This window comes from Silene latifolia, chromosome Y (assembly GCF_048544455.1).
Source record: "Silene latifolia isolate original U9 population chromosome Y, ASM4854445v1, whole genome shotgun sequence".
Lineage (NCBI taxonomy): Eukaryota > Viridiplantae > Streptophyta > Magnoliopsida > Caryophyllales > Caryophyllaceae > Silene > Silene latifolia.
The window spans coordinates 117974470-117995533 of NC_133538.1; the positions used below are offsets into that span (position 1 = coordinate 117974470).

A 21064-nucleotide genomic window follows, 5' to 3' on the forward strand; every position below is an offset into this window, starting at 1 on the left:
GATTGGTGCGTTGCGGAGGGAAATACCTCCTTAATATTGTCTTGAGTTACCCCATTTGTGGCTGGGATAGTAGAGCAATAATCCATAAAGACCTCCATATGCTTCCTCGGGTCTTCACCTGCCACATCTCTAAAGAGATTTCTCTCCACCAGATTGATATAGGACGAACGGATGTCAAAAGTATTACCATCCTCAGTCTGGAGGTTGAAACCCTTAGGAATAGATTATGCTTTTGGCTTCGAATGACTTGCAATATTCGGCATCTTACTGGTTTGTTTACAGAACTGAGATTATCTTCTACTAAAGATTGATCTTCTATAAATAGGAAATGCCGCAGCTCGGGTTCGAAAGTACTCAAGTCTTCCTTTCGTGATTCTCTTTGCAGACGGAGTCTGATACCCTCGTCAGGTACCAAAAATAAAATACCTAGTTACACTAACAGAAGCTAGCAGTAAGTAGGGTCGATCTCCACAGGGAGGCGATCACTATCTACTTATATATTCGGTCTGTCTACTGTCACAAGATGGGGGTTTGATTGTTTTGACTAAACTAACGAGATTAAAGCAAGAGAAATAGAGATAAGAGAAATTAAGCAGGGAGAAAGGAAACCAGGCTGTCGGTTCATCAATGAATGTCAATTAATTGCAGTTAAGGTCACAGATTAGTCGATGTGTCGGTCTAAGGGGCAACGTATATCTCCTTTCGGTCTCAATTCGCCCTAAAATACTATTAGCTTAGCTCTCCGCCCTCACTAAAGCATTCTAATGCTTGCTGCAGGTCTCACTCCTTCCAACCTTCCGGTCTAGGTCAAGGCTTACCAAGGTTAAAAAGGCTAATTTCATCGATTCAGGAAGCAAGATACAATTAAAGCAGCGATTAACAACATAGACTTAAACAACAACGATAAATCTATAAACTAATTAGCAATTACCATTCATTCATCGAATCCCCTACTCATAGCAAAGAGAATTAGTTAGACATAAATAAAGAAAGAGTAAAAGCAAGAGAAAGAGGAATAAACATTAAGTAAAGGAAAGAAAAGGGAAAAAGGGAAGAAAGAGTTACAGAGAAAAGCATCCGGATGAAAAGAATGAAAGGAATGTATAACAATGAAAGAGAAAAGAAACGTATCAGGGAACGGAGTCCCAAATGTGTTCTCCCGTATGTTTTTAGTGTTAGTAGTCGTCCTATTTATAGAGGAGACGAGTTTTATTTAACCTAATTACAAAATAAAACAAAAAGCCTGAGCCCATAAGCGATTCCACTCGATCGAGTGATTTAAAGCCACTCGATCGAGAAAACTGAAGCTGAAAACCACTCGATCGAGTAGACCCTAATAAGCAACTATTCGATCGAGCTAGGAAAGCACTCGTTCGAGGTCTTCAACCATCCATAAGTACTCGATCGACTAGAATTGCACTCGATCAAGTGAAATATGACTCCTGCAGCTACTTAGTCCGTTAGTTTAAGCTTTGACTTGATTATTTAGCTCCGGAAACGGCTTCAAGCATCCTATGACAGCTACATTTCCGCTCCAAATTCACTCTTCCCCCAAATGCATGCAAAACGGACGATAAAAGGCTTGATTCTACTACTTTCTGGTCCATTCCTGCAAATAGAACAAAACAAACCAAATTAGCATATTCGGGGCATTTCGTAGCATAAAACTACGATAATAGCATAGAAATACGTGCATAAAAAGGCCTAAAAGTACTATATAAAATGCACGTATCAATCCTCCCCAAACCAAACCTTTACTCGTCCTCGAGTAAACTAAATGCAAACTAATGGAACGGAAAAGATAACTCAGAGCTAGCTTCAAATGCCCACTTAAACCAATTTAATGCAAGCAAACAAGCACTTATCGCAAAACAGTCAAATGCAAACGAGTTATAGGATGTATATAAAATAGCTAAACTGTCCACCTTGGCAGACCTTTAATAATGGACTCTCACAGGTCACTCTTCCCTCATGAAGCAAAGGGTAAGCATATGAATGTAAGAGAGAAAGAAATATAGTCGCTCACCTAAACTACGACCCACATAAACATGCATGCAACTAATATGATAGACAATTCTAACTACCGTACACACATTCCAACCAAACAAGGTCCTGTCAAAGCCGAGGGCTTACAAAAATATGGTATAGTGAAGAAAAGGCTATGGGTAAGAAAAGGCAAAACATTTATGGGAATGTGGAGGTATAGGTGGCCAACCTAGTACCTAAACAAAACCAAATAACAACATCCAATTCCAACTCAATTATAGAATCAAGCACATGCGCCCTTCATTTGGCACAAACTCACCAAACCGAACTAAAAATACTCCTCAATAAGTAAATAAAGCATAGGAGCAGAAACCGTCTCATCAAACAACATCTTTTTTTTTCCTTTCTTTTTTTTCTATTTTTTTTTCGGTTTCTTTCTTTCATCATTTTTCGTCTTTTTTTCAATTCTTTTCTTTTTCCTCTTTTTCTTTTACATGTTTTTTTTTTCTTTTTCTTTTTTTTTCCCATAAATTACCAATTCCAAATCAGTGGATACAAGCCAAACTCGGCACAATAAGATATATACCGCAAAAACATACACTAAACTAGCTTGACAAGGCAGGCTAAATTTGGAATGTAGTTAAGGGTCAAAAGGCAAATTTGGCTAATGTGGAGTTAAATGGGTAAAAATGAAAGAAAGGGAAATTGGAAGCACCTCCCTTCATATGACACCAACCACTAACCCGAATGTATGAAGGCAAAAAGCAATTGAATTTCATATATGTGCAAATTGATGATACATGTTATGTAAGGAGTAACTACTCACAATCCTACATGAAACTGGTCAAAAATGACACCAGTTTATAAGGCTCTAAATCTTAGAAATTATAAGTAGCTTGCCAAAATTTTCAGGTCAAGTCTATTCGTTCAACTAAATTTTAACATTAACTCGTAGATATGCAATAAGACAAGGCTAAAGATATTAAGTTATGCAAGGCTTAAGCAAAAAGACAAATCATAGTGCAATATCATCATTGAAGTTAACTGTTCCGACTTAACCTATATGCTAAAATAAACGTAAAAATTTTTGAATTATTTTAGAATTTTTCGAAATTTTTTTCTATTTTTATGAGATTTTTGAATTTTTATAAATATAAACGACAATGCATATAGAAATTAAACGTGATAACAGAAATGAAATAAAAACATAAATGCGGACACATATATGGATGCATAACCTCTCCAAACCAAACCGTACAATGCCCTCATTGTACCAAAACATGGAAAGGAAACGCAAACTAAAAGAGAAAGAGTGTAGATGCAGAAGACTTACAAGATAACGCGAAGAAGAGACCTCCTTTTTCACCCAGCTGCTCCAATCAGTTACAATCAAATCAACTTAAAGCTCTTAGCATGAGATCATATATCTACGCATGTTCCTCATAAGAGCATAAGTAGCACCATAATATAAAAATAAAATAGGAAATTGAAATGTGCAACCGTTTAAGCCTAACAGATTTTCTATGACGGTTCCTAAATTTGTCAAAAAAATAAAGGAGCTCGGGAGCAATTATCGATAATTTAGAGTATCGTTCCAGATTTACAAAATTAAGATGACAAGAACGGTGACAAACTGCTAAATTAATTGACCAACTGGGAGGGGGTATAGCATAAAAAGAAAAAACACGAGTCATACGAGGTAGCGTACTATTAATATTAACAATAATAAAATTATCACTAAATACCTCAGGTGGGTTGCTCTTAATGTCGGAATCATTGATAAAAGAATATAATACCTCATCCTTGCTAGGAGCAATTACCGACTCAGCTGTCTTCTCGTCGCCCTCCTTAGTGGATTCCGTCCTGTAAATTGCAGCCTCTAGAGCATCCAGCTCGGCTTTGAATAGGGGAGATTCACCGTATCTATTGTCTTCATAAAAATCGTCGCCCAAAACAAACCCAAGGGATAAATCCTTGCTCTCTCTGGCCAAACTAGTCGATCGAGCAAAAATAGAAATTGATCGAAGGCTTTCTTCCTGATTTTCACTCGATCGAGCACATTGAACTGCTCAATCGAACGGTTTCTCTGGAAATCCACTCGATCGAGCACTATTACTAGCTCGATCGATTTATTTTTGCAGTGCAACGCATAAATCTTTATAACTCGCTTCATTTTCGGATAGATCTTCGTGTGGGTATACATCCGTATAATACCCTTTAAATTTAGGACTATAACGTAAATTTAAACATGTGATTATTGTCATAAAACATAAATACAATAGAAACGATAAGGAACAAGAAATAACCTCGGGTCCTTTGATGCACGGCGTAAAGAACAGAAATCAAACGAGATTCCCTCCTAATAGTTGCACCCAAGACTTGTCCGAGATATGCCCTTGTGCTAGAACGTGTTCTCCGATTGCCTTGCAATATTGGGAGAACTTGTTGTGAGGTTTTCGAGATGTGAGATCTGAGTTTCAGAGAGAAAGTGTCTCCAAAACCCTAGTTTTCTGTAAAATGAATTGTCTCGGTCAAAAGGAGAGGGAGCCTCTCCTTTTGTTTGGTTGGCCGACCGAGGGCATGCATGGGGAAGTGGGCTTCCACTTCCTCTTAATTTTACCTCGTAGTCCGTACCCAAATGACTAAATGTATATGACGCGGTTTTTATAAATCGTCATCGGTTATCGGCTATTAAAACGTCAACTAATAACACGGGTTAGTTGAAGTATTAATACATGTCCGACAAAGACGATATTGTATAATTTATTCAATATACATTAATCAAATATAAATCGCTTATATTTAATTTTACGAATTAATTGGTTAATTCGCCTTAGTCCATGATATTTAATCCGTATTAAATATAATATCTCAACATCACATTTTGACTAAATATTAGTCAAATAACTCGGACTATCTGGTTAGTCAAATTTGGCATCTACATGACTGTATTTTCATCTTGTCATATCTCTCGAACGTATCCTATAGGTGTGACTTTTAGGGACCAGTTGATCACCGCCATCTGTATGACAATAACGTCAAACTTATCTAGCAAGCCAACCGTTATTGATAAACGTGGATCAACTGATAATAATACCAAAAGTATGCCCTTTGATCCTTTTAGAGGTTTATAAGTCCTTGCACTAACTGTTAAGGACACCAACCCCAACAAGCTCCCACTTGTCCGTACAAGTGTATGTGCAATGACGTTATCCGCACTAACTGGAGGACACAAGCTCCAACAAACTCCCACTTGTCCGTACAAGTGTATGTGCGATAACCGATTCTCATATTCATTTAAAATTTCTCCCACTCAATGTAAAACAATTTGCGGATCTGGATCCACAAAGGTCGTATTTTACAATCGATCCGTATCTAGAGTGGTTTCCCGACTAGAGAGTAACTTAACTGATAAAACGAATCCGTGTCCGAGCATGGCCATGCATTTCGATTCTGACTCCTCGAGTGGCCCCGAGAAATATCGAGTGCACTGATAAAGGCTGAATATTTCCTTCAACTCGACTCCTTCCGATCTAAGCACAGCATGAAATGACCCAGAAAAAATCCACTTGGCCCCCTGTTACGGATGACCGTGAGAAAGAAACCAAAGTCACCCAAAATCTGCCTTAGTCTCAAGAGACAGTCGATAGTCAAAAGAATCGACTCTTAGGATCACCATGGAGGTCCTATCCACGACCGGGCACCGAATGTTATAAAACATTTAGGACTCCACGTCGATGTCACAATTGTGTCCTACGAAATATCCGTATAAATCGCCTCTTGTGATTGGTCGGTCAACTTTGTTGACTTATGGCTCGTTGAACCCACCATCAACCAACGTCACAAAATAATTGCCAGAGTTATCAGCTCATGTGGGCAATTAAGGACTGAAAAGATATAATGTTCGTTCAGTTCACTTTGTGGTGTTCAAAATTTGTCGTACAAATCCACATGACAAACAAAATATATATATAAAATATCAAAACGATGATGTCGTATAGAGTACAATCGAGGATGAATCTGATCCATAAAAGAGTACTACAACTTAGGAACACGTTTAATTCCCATGGAATTAACATGCCCTTCATGCTTATCTTGTCGTAATGCTTTAGTGAGAGGATCTGCTATGTTATCATCTGTAGCAATCTTTTCTATCACTACTTCCTTTTGCTCCACGTAATCCCGGATTAGATGAGCTTTCCGTTGTACATGTCTAGACTTGTTGCTAGACTTTGGCTCCTTAGCTTGGAAGATGGCACCACTATTGTCGCAATAGATGGTGATCGGGTCATTCGAACTAGGCACTACAGAGAGCCCATGTAAGAATTGACGCATCCATATCGCTTCCTTTGTAGCTTCGGACGCGGCATAGTACTCGGACTCGGTCGTAGAATCTCTTTATGTGATTTGTTTCGAACTCTTCCAGGTGATCATAGCGCCATTAAGAGTAAAAACGAATCCAGACTGAGATTTGAGTCATCTCGATCCGTTTGGAAGCTAGCATCTCTGCGAACCGGTTGCGCATAGCCTTTGTTCGCCTCCATAAGTCAATGCCCAATCTTTAGTCCTCCGTAGGTACTTAAGAATGTTCTTGACAGCCAGCCAATGTGGTTCACCTGGATGCTGTTGGAATCGACTTGTCATACTCAATGCATATGCCACGTCCGGACGTGTGCATATCATGGCATACATGATTGATCCTATAGCCGAAGCATAAGGAATCCGTGTCATGCGCTCTTTCTCTTCCGGTGTCTCTGGTGCACGAGACTGCTCAAATGCACCCCTGGAGCCATAGGAAGGAACCCCTTCTTGGAGTTAGTCATCTTTGAATCTCTCCAGGACTTTGTCTATGTAAGACTTAAGGACGAGAGATAGCATCCGTCGTGATCTATCTCGATAGATACGGATGCCTAGAATTCTTTGTGCCTCTCCCAGATCTTTCATCCGGAAATGGTTTTTCAACCATACTTTCACCGAAGTTAAGAGAGGTATGTCATTCCCAATCAGGAGTATGTCGTCAACATACAATATTAGGAAGACAATCTTGCTCCCACTCGACTTGATATATAGACATGGTTCCTCGACCGATCGAGTAAATCCATTGTCTTTTATCACTTGGTCGAAGCGATGATTCCAACTCCTTGATGCTTGCTTAAGTCCATAAATGGAACGCTTAAGCTTGCACACTTTCTTAGGATGTGTTGGATCGATGAAACCTTCGGGTTGTACCATGTACAACTCTTCCTCCAAAAAGCCGTTTAAGAAGGCGGTTTTCACGTCCATTTGCCAAATTTCATAGTCATGAAAAGCGGCAATCGCTAAGATAATCCGAATGGAACGCAGCATGACTACGGGTGCAAAGATCTCATCGTAGTGCAAACCTGGCACTTGGGTGAAGCCTTTAGCAACTAGTCGTGCTTTGTAGATATCTTGTTGACCTTCCACAGAATGCTTTATCTTGTAAAGCCATTTGCATTGAAGGGGACGAACCTTAGCAGGTAAGTCAACAAGATCCCACACGTTGTTCTCATACATGGAGTCCATCTCGGATTGCATGGCCTCAAGCCATAGCTTTGAGTCAGAACTAGTCATGGCACCTTTATAGGTTGTGGGTTCACTACTCGTTAGAAGTAGAACGTCATCTATGTCATGTTCCTCGACCATACCAATGTATCTGTCCGGAGGAATAGAGACTCTTCCCGACCTCCTAGGTTCCTCAGGAATATTCACCGCAGGCGGGATTGAAGGAACAGGTTCCTCCAATGGTTGCTCGGTGTTTGGTTCTGGAATCTCCGACAGGTCGAAGGTTCTATCACTCTTTGCATTCTCGAGAAATTCCTTCTCTAAGAATGTCGCACTAGCCGCAACAAAAACGCGTTGTTCGGTTGGCGAATAGAAGTAATGACCACGTGTTCCTTTAGGATAACCTATAAAGTATGTCTTGACCGATCGCGGGCCGAGCTTATCCTCGTGTCTCCACTTGACATAAGCCTCGCAGCCCCAAACCCGTATAAAGGATAAGTTAGGGACCGTTCCCTTCCATAGTTCATATGGAGTCTTGTCAACAGCTTTAGACGGACTTCGGTTAAGTATTAGAGCGGCTGACAAAAGAGCATAACCCCATAATGAATCAGGTAAAACCGTGTGACTCATCATGGATCGAACCATATCAAGTAGTGTTCGATTTCTCCGTTCGGACACACCATTCAACTGAGGTGTTCCAGGTGGAGTTAACTGTAGGGCAATCCCACAGTCCTTTAGGTGTTGATCAAACTCGTGAGAAAGATACTCGCCACCACGATCCGAACGCAGTGTTTTTATCTTTCTACCCAATAGGTTCTGTACCCTATTTTGGTATTCCTTGAATTTCTCAAAGGATTCACTTTTGTGCTTCATTAAGTAGACATAGCCATATCTACTCAAATCGTCCGTGAAAGTGATGAAATACCTATAGCCTTCTCGTGCGGTGATTGACATAGGACCACATACATCCGTGTGTATGAGCCTTAATAGGTCAGCAGCGCGCATTCCAACACCTTTGAAGGAAATCCGAGTCATCTTACCGATGAGACATGATTCACACGTGCCATATGATTGAAAATCAAAGGCCGAGATAGCTCCATGTTTGATGAGCTGTTTTTACGCGTTTCTCATTAATGTGTCCCATACGGCAGCGCCATAGATACGTTTGATCTTTGTCACCAACCTTTAACTTTTTATTCATTACGTGTAATATTTCGGTGGTCCGATCTAAAACATAAATTCCGTTCATGGAGACTCGCCTTGTCAGAATCATATCGTGTAATGAGAAAATGCAAGCATTATTTTCTATTACAAATGAAAAACCAAGTTTATCAAGCGCAGAAATCGAAATAATGTTTTTGGAAAGACTAGGTACATAATAGCGATCATATAATGACAAGTCAAATCCGCTAGGAAGCTGGATCACATATGTCCCCTTGGAGATGGCGGCTACTCTTGCTCCATTCCCGACACGCAGTCCACCTCACCCTTTACGAGGGGTTCGATGTTTGGAGCCCCCGCACATGATTACACAGATGAGAGCCACAACCAGTATCAAGTACCCAAGTTCCGTAACTTGCGTGGTTAATCTCAATCATATGAATAAAAGTAGAAGAAGAAGACATACCAACCGGTTTAACACGACCTGCTTTTAAGTCCTCATGATAAACAGGACATGTGCGTCTCAATGCCCACCATGTGGCGGTGATGGCATTCCATGTTATCTTTCTTGCTCTTTGTCGCGCCCGATGAGTTACTCGACTCACCAGGACCACTCTTACCGAGCCCGACTTCTTGAACTTCGCCTTACCTCTCGCTAGGTTTGCCTGAGCTTTGCCCTTACCCTTTCCTTTATTTGACACAACGAGAACATCTTATTTCATGCTCCCACTGGACTTCATGTCCTTCTCGGTCTGTACGAGAAGGAGTGCGATTCATGGGGAGTTTTCTTCAAATCATTCATATAGTAATTCGCTCTAAATTGCGAATAACCATCGTGGAGTGAGTGAAGTATGCGGTCGATAACAATGTTCTCGCTGATGTTACGATTAAAGGTCTCCGGTTTTTCGACATTCTCAATCATGCTGAGAATGTGTGGGCTAACCGGTTGGCCCTTTCGAGTCTCGCATCAAAGAAGCGAGTGGTATGCTCATAAGTCACGATTCTCGGTGCTTTCGAGAATTCCTTGGTGAGCGTGGTGAAAATCTTGTTTGCACCATGGGCTATGAAGCGTTTCTGCAAATTGGGTTCCATTGCAAAAATGAATACGTTTTTAATCGCACCCGCTTCCATACGAAATCATTAAACTTGGTGATTTCAGCACTCTAGCCGTGGGACCTGGGTTTGCCGGGATGGGTCAGTAATAGATATTTGAGCTTCCCGTCGCCAGCAGCGACATTCCGTAATGCCGCCTCCCGGTCCGAAGTTAGATCCATCATTCTTGATCGAGTAGACCGATTCATCTGATTCATGAAGATCCGAAGCCAGGACTCACGGTCCAATGTGGCACTTGGCATTGGGTTATCGGTAGAACCAGACCATTTGTTGTTTAGCGTTTTAAAAACGTGATCTACACCGAAAAAGAAAGAAAAACAAAACGAAATAAGCAACTCATCGAGGTGATTTAAGTCTATTTTAAAATTTATTTTAAACATGTAGACTCTCCCACTTGCATAATTGATCTCCCTCAAGAATGATACAAGTGATCCCAAGACTCAATTTACGTAAACCGATAAGCCAACTGTTTAGCTAATTCTTCCGTAAGAACTCTTGGTCGATAGATTTCTGTAAATCCTATCTATAGTCCACCATAATCACGGGATCGTACGAGTGATCATAGTGTTGAGATAAAATAGGTCAATCGGTTCCAACTTACCCGACGTAGAAGGGGTCATATTATGCCTACCGACGAAGAAGGGACTCATTGGAGTTTGACCTATAAAGACCGTTCTCAATTTTTGTTTATACGAGGAAGATCCCATCAACTAAATTATAATTCATATTAAGTGAACGAATAACTAGCGTCTGCGTGAATGAATTAATTTGGGTGATGGCTTATAAAAATCGTGTGACATACGAATGTCAAAGAAAACTAACTCGTGACCTCTATATGTGTCAGTTTTCATGCAATTATTAGGTGGTTTGGTTTTTAGGCGGAATATGATGCATATAATCGTTACGAAAAATAAATAATTGAATGCAATACGTAAATAAAAATTCCTAGTGTGGCCTATCCTAGTAAAACAAAACATAAAACAACTTTGGAATCCACCGTTGGATCCGAGAAGCTTGTCTTGATGTTCCATCTTGATCCAAGTAGCGGGAGTGAGCATCCGGTCTCCATCTTTGGTCTTCTCAAAAATTACAATTAAAATTACAAAATATAAACCTATTTACATTCTAATTAAAACTGTAATTACAAGTGAAAAATCCAAAACGGAGATACAAGATCTCAAAATACAACCAAGACCGTGTTCCATCATTACGGTAACACGTTCTACTAAGGCCACACTAAGTTACAACCGTTTGTAAAATTAAATACGTAATAAAAGGGCATTCACGGCATTCAAAAATTAACGATAAATAAAATGCATCAACTAAAAACAAATTCATTCGTGACATAATTCCGTAATTATGTTAAATTTATCCAAACCACCTTTTTATGATCAAAATTCATGTGATAAAACCGCTTCTATCATTTAATTTTAATCCATTACAATCCGTTACTTTAAAACGCTTTAAAATAACTTAATGGTACGTGTGTGAACCGTTTCACAATCATAGCGAGTGTACTATATCCGTATAAAGTACATATTGAAGCCAAAAGAAAATTTAAATCAAAAGAAACAAATTTTCAAAGTCATCAAAGACGAAATCCCTCGATCCAGGGACATAAGTGCTCGATCGAGGGACAAAAGGGACTCGATCGACTGAACTGCAAGTCGATCGAGTGGAGGGCCAATCAGAAAGTGCTCGATCGACTAAACTGGTGGTCGATCGAGTACCTTTATCAGCAAATCTGCTCGATCGAGTACGAGGACAACTCGATCGAAGCGTTGGGAAATTTTTGAAAGGGGTCGATCGAGTACAACAGGGACTCGATCGAGCAAAAACAAGACAGAAAAACCACTCGATCGATTAAAAACTTGTTCGATCGAGTACAAAACTTTCTGAAAATTTCAAACCCTCGTGAAACAAGTTTTATGATACAAAACCACAACAATTTTGATCAAAAACGCATAGAATCAATTTTAACAATTGACAAAAACATGACATATTGTTATAATCTCCGTATAAAACAACAATATGCAAAAATCAACGAAAACAACATGAAATAACCGTGTAAAACATGTCACGGTTTCATAAAAACGCAACAGCCAAATCAAAAAAAAATTTCTGCCGTGAGAAAAATTGGCTGATGCCGCACGGTTTTTAAGACAAAAACAATCGTTTCAAAATCGTTTTATGAAAAACACATAGAAAATTTACGTGGCCTCGCTCTGATACCACTTGTGGGTATACATCCGTATAATACCCTTTAAATTTAGGACTATAACGTAAATTTAAACATGTGATTATTGTCATAAAACATAAATACAATAGAAACGATAAGGAACAAGAAATAACCTCGGGTCCTTTGATGCACGGCGTAAAGAACAGAAATCAAACGAGATTCCCTCCTAATAGTTGCACCCAAGACTTGTCCGAGATATGCCCTTGTGCTAGAACGTGTTCTCCGATTGCCTTGCAATATTGGGAGAACTTGTTGTGAGGTTTTCGAGATGTGTGATCCGAGTTTCGGAGAAAGTGTCTCCAAAACCCTAGTTTTCTGTAAAATGAATTGTCTCGGTCAAAAGGAGAGGGAGCCTCTCCTTTTGTTTGGTTCGGCTGGACCGAGGGCATGCATGGGGAAGTGGGCTTCCACTTCCTCTTAATTTTACCTCGTAGTCCGTACCCAAATGACTAAATGTATATGACGCGGTTTTTATAAATCGTCATCGGTTATTGGCTATTAAAACGTCAACTAATAACACGGGTTAGTTGAAGTATTAATACATGTCCGACAAAGACGATATTGTATAATTTATTCAATATACATTAATCAAATATAAATCGCTTATATTTGATTTTACGAATTAACTGGTTAATTCGCCTTAGTCCATGATATTTAATCCGTATTAAATATAATATCTCAACATCACATTTTGACTAAATATTAGTCAAATAACTCAGACTAACTGGTTAGTCAAATTTGGCATCTACATGACTGTATTTTCATACTGTCATATCTCTCGAACGTATCCTATAGGTGTGACTTTTAGGGACCAGTTGATCACTGCCATCTGTATGACAATAACGTCAAACTTATCTAGCAAGCCAACCGTTATTGATAAACGTGGATCAACTGATAATAATACCAAAAGTATGCCCTTTGATCCTTTTAGAGGTTTATAAGTCCTTGCACTAACTGTTAAGGACACCAACCCCAACACTTCGTAATCCGAGTCATCCAAATCATTAAAAGCGCTAGGCAACTCGGGTCCTTCATGGGAAAGACCACTCTCGGAAAAGTATACCTTCTCTGGTTGCCTACTATTCGACTCAGCAGCTAGCTGGGCTATTTGAGACTCCAGCTCAATGAGTTGAGTATCTTTACGTCTATCGTCTTCTTGCACTCGGAATGCAAGTGCCCTCAACAAATATTTCAGCTCAACAACGGCTTCTTTCTGTTTATCAGGAGGAGGAGCTTGTTGTTGTGACGGCCAGACAAACGAAGGTTTTTGGTAGCCTCGTTGATAAGGCAGAAGTGGCGGCGCAACTACAACTATTTGACTAGCTCGTCTACGCTGCTTGAACGCATAGACCTTGTCGTTCTCTGCCATGCAAATAGCTGCATTGTGCCCAGCAGCACCATATCTCCCGCAGTAAATCACCTGCTGCGCCATATAATGGAATATAGGTGACGGGTCAAAGGTACTCAAGCCTTCCCTTTGACGATCTTTTACCTAGAACTGTCTAGGTAGGACCTGTAGGACCTATCAAAACAGCACTAAAGAAAAAGATGAGAACGGTTCTCAAGGGAAAATCCCTTGAGGCTAAAGACAGACAAAATTAAAACAAGCTAATAGAATAGTTGCCTCCCCGACAACGGCGCCAAAATTTGATACCGTCGTCAGGTACCAAAAATAAAATACCTAGTTACACTAACAGAAGCTAGGAGTAAGTAGGGTCGATCTCCACAGGGAGGCAGTCACTATCTACTTCTCTATTCGGTCTGTCTACGGTCACAAGATGGGGGTTTGATTGTTTGGACTAAACTAACGAGATTAAGGCAAGAGAAATAGAGATAAGAGAAATTAAGTAGAGGGAAAGGAATCTAGGATGTCGGTTCATCAATGAATGTCAATTAATTGCAGTTAAGGTCACAAATTAGTCGATGTGTCGGTCTAAGGGGCAACGAATATCTCCTTCCGGTCTCATTTCTCCCTAAAATACTATTTGCTTAGCTTCCGCCTTCACTAGGTATTTAGACATTGTAGGTTGGTTTTGTGGTTGGTTTGGAATTGGGTTATCCTCTCCCTGTCTTGCAAAAGGGTTGGTAAACTCAACACTATCCGTTTGGATGATACCAATGTCCACAAGTTCTTCAATACCCACAATTGTTGAAATACCTCTAACGGTTCTTCTAATATTTGTCAAAGTTCTATCGATTTCGGGATCAATGGGCAAAAGATCACCTTGTAATCTCCCAGACATGCAAAAATCAAACAACTAGAAAACAATTAAAACTACCTTGAGGAGATTGACTTCCCCAAGGCTAAGAAAGACACAACTAAAAACAACAAATGATAACAACTCAATTGAACATCGTCCCCGGCAACGGCGACATTTTGATGTGAGACGTGTCTTATACGCTCTCAAACAATATTTAAATTCTCAACAAACTACTCCTAGTAGAGCGGTAGGTAGAGGTCGGATCCCTAGGGACGGGTATTGTATTGACTTATCGGTTGTAAGTAGTTATGTCTTAGTAGCTATATCTTTAGCTTCCTATTATGTATACTATACTTAACAAAAGGACGAGCAAATAAATGAAAGCAAAGCAAAGTAAGCAAATAGAGTTTGTAAACAGTTGATTAAAACACTAGGGTGTCATGAGTTCATAGGAGAATCATGATGAGATCACATAAATAAGTTACATAGATGCAAGCAATTATTGTTGTAATGGAATCGAGTTAGTTTATATCTTACAATTCCTAGGGAGTTTTCGGTCTCAGAGCCGAGTCGGTCACAACTTTACAACACCTACTTCGACTTAGTCCTCCCTATTCAACTATATGCATGGTGTAACAAGCCTTGAGTTGGTTTATGTCTTACAAGTCTTGTTGAAAGGATAAGAGAATTATGCTAGGTTGTCAATCAAGCATTTCATCAAGCATAACATGTACATAGGTTGAAACTACAACAAGCAAGCATTTATATGAACTTATTAAGTATAAATCTACCCCATGATTAACTCCCCTAATCTTCCAGTAACCCTAGTTAGAGAAATACTCACTCATTATCATGATGAACATGTTAACAATGGTGTCAATCATCTTAACAAGTATAAACATAATGGAAGGGTAAAGCAATAAACAAGGATTAAGTAAAGTGTAATGAAATTGTACCAGCTTTTAGATGAACAAATGGAAAGGAGAGAATAATAGAATAAAACTTGATTGATGATGAAGAGTTGTCAATTCTCCAATAAAAACCCAAATAATCTTTAATTACCCAACTACATCTAAGAATTCTTGAACAATAACTAAGGATTAAAGTGTAATTAATCTAATTGACTTGTTTAATCTACTAATTTTCTACTTAATAACTTGTTACTAATCTCCTATTACAAGGGAATATTTATACTAAGTACAAGTATTAGGTTAACTAAGGGCTTAAATGACGATTAAGCCCCTTAAATGAAGTCCAACCCCTTGCAAGTCCTGGCATGGGACGCACGACCTCCTCTTGATAGACGCTCATCCTGCACTGAAGGACGCTCGTCCTGACTTTGGGACGCTCGGGCTGAGCTTGGGACGCGCATCCTTCTCATTGAGACTCGCGTCCTGTGTCTAGGACGCCCGTCCTGAAGGGCAGTTTTGCTTCTTCTTTCATTTGGCTGCCCTCTAACTCCTGGGAATCCTTTAGAGGTCATGGGGGTCCTTCATCATTGACCATTTACTTGTTTTATTGATTTAGGCTTTTAGTATTGGTCTCCTCCTTGTTGCTTGGTCGTTTGATGCGATCAATTTAGCTCCGTTTTTCTCCGTTTAAGCAAGGCTAGCATTTCTCTCCTACCAAGGGCACAAACCTCATAGAGTATACATAATAGGAAGCTAAAGTTAAGAAACGACCCTAATGCATGCTAGAAAGAATTGAAACAAGGCTAATTAGGGGATTAAATGTGCGTAAATACGAGTCACATCAATGGCTCACCCAACCTATTGTACTTTTTAGGCATATGACGAGCTATAGCTCAGCTCACCTTTGCCGCATCTACCACTGGTTCTTTCTTAGTCGAATTTTTCAGCGCTTCCGTCAGTGCAGCATTCATCTAGCAGGCTTTTTACTTCCTCAGTAGACATGTTTACTGCAACCGACGCTTTCTTTGGAGGCATTTTTGTCTTTAAGAAAAGAAAATAAAAAAGGTGGAATGTGATCATCAAGCTTATACCCATACACATGCTTGAGTCTAATTATAATGTATTCACATATTCACGTACTGTTCTTAGAACAATTAACCAAGCTCTCATATCGTTAGACAGACATCTCATTCTAGTACTATGCATGCAAAAATAAACAGAAATAAAATATCCTCATACTGTCGATCGACATTTCTCTAAACTAATCACTGTGTCGATTGTCATATTTCGATCGAGAAATCACACTTTGTCGATCGACACACACCTGCATAAAATAACCCATCTGTTTCTCAAGGCTCCCTGTCGATCAACAATCCTGAAGCTAGTCGATCAACTCACTCGTCATTAGTCTATCGTCATTCTCTCGCGCTTGGTTTGATTGACACCTGCACATGCATGTTCGAGTTAATCTCACACAATTGCTTACATCATCACTATACATTTGAGCCATAATTCCTAACATGTTCGATATAATTCATACAAACCATCAACTTTCGCTATCAAATATAACTTTACACAAGTAATAAACATAATTCATTAACCTTATTTATTCATATCGCTAGTCATGTCATTCTAATTTCATGCCATTCACGAAAGTTTTTCATCTCAACATACTTACTTTCATACTTCTACAATTACCTCAATTAAGATGTTAATAATGCCATTTCTCATTATGTAACCTACTTAGAATAATTAATTACATTATCTCATCATATGACAACTCTTGCTTGCATAAGGACTACTCCCACATAATTAACATCATGTTTAATAAATCAAACTTCACAATTCAAGCAATTGTCATTCATATTTTTACCATTCACATTAAGCATTATCATACCATGTTAATTGCACGATACAGTAACCGTCATAACATGAACATACTTGCAACAACACCAACTACCACTTCATGTTCAAGCAATTCTCAACAATCCAACCAATTTCTAACATATCTCATCATCTTTACTCGATAACACATATCCCCCTTTTAAACCGTCATCGTATCACACATTGTAAATCTCATAATAACCTCATTTATTGAGGTATACCATTAGATATCCATAAATATTAAACAACCAGTTCACATAACATCACATCCTACCTACCCATGCTCTTTACACTCCCCGCATTTACCGGTACAAAATAGAGAGGCTCATGGCACAAATTAATGGCTCCTTCTTAACCGTACTAAAAGGGGCACCTAACAGTTTCTACTCGGGGTTCATTTTATAAGACACATCCTAGGTTCATTGAGTTAATTGGTTTGTGCCCTAGTATTGTTCACTCCGATAGTAATTTGTAACACCCCCAATTTATGCCGGAGCCTTTAGCAAGACCTTCTTGGATAAATAAGGGAGCTACCATCTCGGTTGCCCAAGGTAGTGAATAACAAAAAGAAACAATGCAAAAGTACTTATATATAGAATTAATATTAATACTGCTTTATACATTATGGAAATTCATTGTGTATTTACATGAGTTACATCGGAAGTCATAAAACTATGAAATTAAATAAATATGTCTAGGTGATGACTAGACTCAACCTGCTACCCGGTCTGCACTTTTGTATACCACGCCCCATGTCCCGCAATGCAGCAACATCAAACTCAAATTTTAAACATGCTATTCAAAATTCTCCTCGTTCGATCGAAAATATCAAATGTTTATAATAGGTCATCCTGGAAATAGATGACAATTTGACACACATCCATGCATAAGTCAACCAACAGTTGAGAAGGGATAAACAGTAAAGAAATAAACACAACATTATTATTATAAACAGTAACACATACCGACTAACGGCATTAATATCACAGACCATTTCAACAGCATTCGGATATGGACCACATTGAAGGCATTATATAACAAACCATTTCCACGACATTACAGACCGACTTAACGACATTCATCAATACCCAGTCATAAATGTGCACATCCTTCACAGGGTGGGTTCCTAAGAGGAGAACTAAGAGGCGGCTTCCATGATCAATTGGAGGCAGGACCGACCTCCCCAGATGATCCCTAGAATAACCACGGAGCTCAAAGGCCAGTTTCACAATTTTATCGTTACTTTAATACGGAGCCCAAGGCCATAATCATGTCAACCCAATTTGATAGTACAACCATTCAAAACATATCATTCATTATTTAACTTTGTCAAGCATACCATATGATCATAAAACAATTAAATGATAAAAAAGCCGAACATTAATCAAAATATCACACATAACACAAAGTACCGATTAACACATACATCCTGTTGATCAACCTCTATGCTCCTTATCGTTTAACCATAGCACAGTCCGTCGATCGACCACAGTACACATGTCGATCGATATACTCGACTGACATCCTGTAAATTTAATCATAGATTATTCAATTACGACATACACAATATCTCAATCACGATATGAATTAAATACGATATAAAGGATGATTATGGTATCTCTACCTCTTTAGCAGTCTCCTCCATGCACACAATTTACACAATAATATAGGATGATCCGCTTTAAGAATTGATCACCTAAATAACATATAATAATAATATACAATTAACCACAAATAAATTACAATAGTCATGATCGAATCCCCAATTCCCGTCCTAGGTCCTTGGTCACGACAATACAACAAGTGTCACGGTGGTCAAGGGTTAGTCTAGGAAAGCGAGAGAGCGTAATGAATTACTTATAATCATAGATAAATATACACTTATTAGGATTGGTACAGAAGTATGATCAACTGCTATGTGTCTTCCTCCCTTCTCTCCTCTCTTTTGTAGATTAGGGTTTATATGTAGGATGAGTAAATGTGTATTAGGTTTGATAGGATGAGGTATTTATGTGTTTAGAGTAGGCGAGGTCAATTAGAAATGATTGGAGTTATGTTTAATGAGTCGTCTGAAGCATCATTCACATATGTCTACCGACATAGCACTGGCTGTCTATCGACCAACACTCTTGTCGATAGACAGACACTCGCACCACAAGTCTCTTTGTAGACATACCAACCACTTTTCTATCGACTTACATACCCACACTCGTTAGACAGTCAGTATTCTCTCATTAGACAAGGTCGTTAGACATAATACAAGCTCGCTAGACAAGGACATTATACTTATATGTTAATGTAGCTGGTCACCCTAATAAATTACAGGGTATTACGTGTGTAGAAGATGGATTCTAACATGTCTCGTATTACTTACGGTATGGTTTTCCCTCCTCAGTTCTTAATAATATGAATGCTTGCAGATGTCATTATTGTGTTGAGTCTCATTTTAAATATTGGAATTACATCATATAAGAGATTTTGCATATGTGTCTCATTAATCATGGTAATGGTTGGTATATAGTGTCATGGCATAATTGGGATTCATGGTAAATGAGAAAGTAGTATACATGGCATATTGTGTTGCATATTATGTTATATCTGGATGTTGGTGAAGTTGTGGTAGTGTGGTGATGGCGAGGAGATGTGAGGTGGTTTAGGAGACCGTCTTGCGCCAATGTCGCTCCTTAGAGTTTCCCAATTCAAGGAGGTCGTGCGCGTTAATGAGCTAGGGATTAAAGATTCTTTTTGCGATGCGAATCTGGTAGGGGCCCGGATCGTGAACCGGGTTCAGTATACCGTGTTACGAATCGGGTACCTTTTTTTGGCTACGGTTTGGCGAGGTGGTGGCGGTGTTGCGATGCCCACTCCGAGCGGAGTTGGAGTCGAGATTGGATGAGGTGTTCTGATACATATGTCTCATCCATTGCATTGCATTTATATTGTGTCGAGAGTATCTGTATTATTGAGTTTGACGTGTGTTTGTTCTGTGTAAATTGTCACCTTCTTTAATTGTGGTGGCCTATGATAATCCATATGATATTTCTGGTTATATGGGGAGCAGTTAAATTGCAGGTTTGGATTTGTGATGAGGGAGACATGGGCTGAGCCACTAACATTCAGAGTCTAGTCGAGTAGTCATATGATAATCGATGGACTTTATTAGAATGGTTATAGTAGTTTGAAACATTGTATGATGTATAATTCATTTTATGTAAATCATTAAAATTGGATTTTAATAAATGTTGCGTGATTCGAGTTTTGATGCACTACTTTGGGAAATTGAGATGGTTATATTCCCAATTACCTCGGCCGGTTAGTTGGTGGTGTTACAAAAAGACTACTACGAACTGATCCAAATAGTGACTAAACACTTGCTTTATCATGTCCTTTAACTATCGGTGTATTAGTTAACACAAATGGAATAACAACAAATTCATAGTGTTTATATCTAGTCTTAAATAAAATCTTAGGAATATCCTCTTCCTTAACCCTCAACTGATGGTCCACGACCTCAACTCACTCTTAGAAAATATTCCTGCTACACTTAACTGGTCGAAAAAATCATTGATTCTGGGCAACGGGTATTTGTTCTTAATGGTCACATTATTCAGCTCTCTGTATTCTATGCACAGTCTCATGCACCCATCCTTCTTCTTTACAAATAGAACTAGTGCTCCTCAAGTTGACACACTTCGTCTAACATAGGCCTTATCCAACAGTTTCTCTAACTGCTTCTTGAGCTCCTCTAACTCCTTAATTCTCGTTCGGTATGATGCTTTAGAAATAAGTTATGTCTCAGGATTCAACTCAATACTAAAGTCTAAATCCCTATTAGGTGTAAGTATGGAATCTCATTAGGGAAAACATCTTGGAAATCGCGCACCACTTAAATATCCTCTGCTCCTCTCTCCTCCTATCGTGTGTCTCTTGCGTGACATAGGATCAATTGGTCTCCCTTCCTCAAGTAAGATTTAAGGATAGTTGATAAAATAAGTTTCACCTTAAGTTTTACCACAAATCCCCTATAACACACCCTTACTCCCTTA

The 21064-nt window shown here is 39.0% G+C and overlaps 1 long non-coding RNA gene across 1 annotated transcript; it reads right to left on the reverse strand.

The window, feature by feature from the left end:
* Positions 1-16305: 16305 nt before the first annotated feature.
* Positions 16306-19109, reverse strand: LOC141633461 (uncharacterized). Its single transcript, XR_012538222.1, has 4 exons — positions 18898-19109; positions 18643-18714; positions 18445-18543; positions 16306-16579 (listed from the first exon to the last, which is right to left on the reverse strand). It is a non-coding gene; the product is annotated as an uncharacterized LOC141633461 (long non-coding RNA).
* Positions 19110-21064: the final 1955 nt, after the last annotated feature.